This window comes from Euphorbia lathyris, chromosome 5 (genome assembly GCF_963576675.1).
Source record: "Euphorbia lathyris chromosome 5, ddEupLath1.1, whole genome shotgun sequence".
Lineage (NCBI taxonomy): Eukaryota > Viridiplantae > Streptophyta > Magnoliopsida > Malpighiales > Euphorbiaceae > Euphorbia > Euphorbia lathyris.
In genome coordinates, this window is record NC_088914.1 from 44519388 (window position 1) to 44523078 (window position 3691).

General features: G+C 37.7%; 1 non-coding gene across 1 annotated transcript; it reads left to right on the plus strand.

The window, feature by feature from the left end:
• The first annotated feature begins 2180 nt into the window (after nt 1-2180).
• Nucleotides 2181-2287, plus strand: LOC136231524 (small nucleolar RNA R71). The gene has a single exon (XR_010689898.1). It is a non-coding gene; the product is annotated as a small nucleolar RNA R71 (small nucleolar RNA).
• The last annotated feature ends 1404 nt before the right edge of the window (nt 2288-3691 follow it).

Below are 3691 nucleotides of genomic sequence, written 5' to 3' on the forward strand. Positions count from 1 at the left end.
GGATGGTTAAAAAACCGTTGATAACGGTTCGGTTAATTTTTTTATCTAATGGACCGGTTAACCGAACTGTGCCCACCCCTAGTTGTCTCTGGTTATCCTGCCATGAAAAGTTGGGATGATTTCTCCAACCAGAATTATACGTGTTCGAATAGGGATTAGGTGGTTGGCGAGCAATGAAATCGCATTGTTCTTGCATGGATGCTCCTGGTTTGATTCCCAGACAATCGATTGGTCTGTGAGGACCGCTGCAGAAATCACAAACATCAGGTGATAATATCTCAATAGGAACATGTGGTTGCGTATGAACTACAAAGACATTCATCTTTCCCATTGTTTTGACCAATTGGTCCATCTGCAAGGAAAGTCTCGTGATAGCCTCGCTATTCGCATTGTTCGTGACCCTCTTCCCATCACTTCATACTGAGTGCCAGTTGTAACTTGTGTTGACAACTCTTTCGATTAGCTCGTATAATGCTTGAGGTTCAAGATCCTCTGGATTTCCATTGGCAATTGATTCAATTTGGATCTTGTACATGTTGGTTACTCCATTGTAGAAGTTTTGAACTTGCATCCACATGGGTATTGATGCTCATAAAATATATAGCATTTAATAGGACAAGTGTATCCTATCGCAACAAGTAATATTGTGCTAAGCACGAGATCGAACCACAAAGACTATTTGTTATAATTAGTAAATCTACCTAGAGTGATCTAATTGTTTAGAGGGTTGAATAAAGATTTGGGTTTTGAAAAACTAATTAACTAAATTGAAAGAAATAACATAACAAAATAAGGTGAACAATTGACAGGGTAGAAGGTGAATTAATGGATGGCACAATCTAGGTTGAGGAATCCTTTGATTAAATCCTATGTATGGGTTTAGGGAGTTCGGATTTATGTTTTACCAGTGATTGACGGTAATTGCCCTAATAAGAAAGACAAATATGATTAAGATTCATCTAACCTATTCATATGAATTCGGGTGACGGCTTGATTAGGCATATACCCTAGGTCATGCAAAGCATTAGGTTCTTTGGCAACTAAGGCTAAAGCCGTAGCCCAGCCACGAAGCCGCACTCCTAGTGGTCTCTAGCGAGGTCAGGTTTACACAGATTCAGCATAGATAATTCCATGGCCAGGTTCTTATCTATCTATAATCCTATCTTTGTCAGGTTTATAGGCATTAGGCACAATATATACATAAAGCAGGCTAGTTGATCGTCATCGAGTCTTATTCTAGCAATAATCCTATTCCTGACAATTTTAAAGCATTAAGCATGCATAAACTGATCAATCAAATGCCCTAGATCCCCAATCATACATAATCATATAATCAATTTCATCCCCATCCCAAATTGGATGGGGATCAGTTCATAGACAAACTAATCATAGCAATAGAACAATAGGAATAATGGAAAAATCTTCAATTAAATATAAAAGTAAAAGATAAGAGGGAGAGATAGAAATCCAAAACCCGCTTGTCGATTCCGATTACAAAAATAGAAGATGAGGAGTTTCTCCCATCAATTGTTCTTCAATAAGAAAAGACGAAACAAAAATAAACCTAATCTAGAAAGCAGGAAAATAAAACTAAACTAAAAGCTAAAACTACATTGTGAAAGAGGCAGAATGAAGGAAGATGAGAGGAATGAATGAATGAATCTCCCTATTTATAGAGTTAGGGAGAAAACCCTAATGTCACAGGGGCAAAATAGACATTTACAAAGTGTTTTAGTGGGCCTCTAAGCCCAAATCCGCGCATTCCAGCAAAGGGGAAGGTGCTGGTGCGCCTTCCCCCGCCTCGTCTCGTCGAGACAGGGCATGTCTCAACGAGACGAGGGTCTGTCTCGACGAGACAGATCCCATTTGGGGAATTTGTGGCTCCGGTTTTTATCATTTTGGTCCCTGGGCTTTCGAAATATGCTCTAATGGTCCCTGACGAATCCCAAAAGTGCTCCGACGATCCCTAAATAATCCGGAAATTCTCCAAAAGGCTTGGGTCTGGTTCGGAAATGCTCAAATAGTCCTGAAAAACCCTGAAAACACCGAAAATGCCATAAATAATGGAAAATACTAAATTTAACTAAAAACTATCAAATTAATACAAAAACTTAACTAGAAGCTAATTAAAACAATCTAAATTAATCCTAAAAACACTATAGATATGGGAGCTATCAGGTATGCCATGATTTGGTACTCTTCTCAACAATTCCTTATATCTTTCTCATGCTTCGGATAATGATTCATCTTCCTATTGGAAGAAATGGGAGACCTCATTTCTTAGCTTGATTGCTTGTCTTGGGGGAAAATATTTCATCAGGAACAGTGTAGACATCTCCTCCCAGTTTGTGATCAAACATGGTTGTAAATTCTTCAACCAATTCTTCGCCTTGTCCTTTAAGGAAAACAGAAACAGCTTGAGTCTGATCACCTCATCACTTTCATTTCTATGGGTGCGAAATGTGTTGCACATTGTGACGAAGTCCTGAATATGGGCATTTGGATCTTCATTTGGGTATCCCCCAAACTGCACAGCTGTTTGCAACATTTGGATCATTGAAGCTTTAACTTCAAATAGGCGGTCTCCTTCATTGGGTAGCTAATGCTCGTAAAATATATAACAGTTAATAGGACAAGTGTATCCTATCGCAACAAGTAATATTGTGCTAAGCACGAGATCGAACCACAAAGACTATTTGTTATAATCAGTAAATCTACTTAGGCCGGTCTAATCATTTAGAGGGTTGAATAAAGATATGGGTTTTTAACAATTAACTAAATGAATTAAAGGCAAAAACATAACAAAATAAAGCGAATAATTAATAGGGTAGAAGGTGGATTAACGGATGGTACAATCTAGGATGATGAATCCTTTGATTAAATCCTATGTATGGGTTCAGGGAGTTCGGATTTATGTTCTACCAGTGATTGACGGTAATTACCCTAATGAGAAAGACAAATGTGATCAAGATTTATCTAACCTATTCTCATGCATTTGGGTGACAGCTTGATTAGGCATATACCGTAGGTCATGCAAAGCATTAGGTTCTTTGGCAACTAAGGCTAAAGCCATAGCCCAGCCACGAAGCCGCAATCCTAGTGGTCTCTAGCGAGTCAGGTTTACACAGGCTCAGCATAGATAATTCCATGGTCAAGTTCTTATCTATCTATAATCATATCTTTGTCAGGTTTATAGGCGTTAGGCACAATCATATATACAAAGCAGGCTAGTTGATCGTCATCGAGTCTTATTCTAGCAATAATCCTATTCCTAACAATTTCAAGGCATTAAGCATGCATAAACTGATCAATCAAAGGCCATAGGTCCCTAATCATACATATTCATATAATCAATTTCATCCCCATCCCAAATTGGATGGGGATCAGTTCATAGACAAACCAATCATAGCAATAGGCATATATGAACAATAGAAAACATCTTCAATAAATTATAAAAGTAAAAGATAAAAGGGAGAGATAGAAATCTAAAACCCGCTTTGTCGATTCCGATTACAAAAATAGAAGATCAAGTGCTTCTCCCATTAATTGTTCTTCAATAAAAACTGAAATAAACCTAATCTAGAAAGCTGGAAAATAAACTAAACTAAAATATAATTCTACATTGTGTCGGCTCTGAATGAATAAAAAACGAATGCCTCAAAGATTAGGATTAGCTCCCTATTTATAGAGT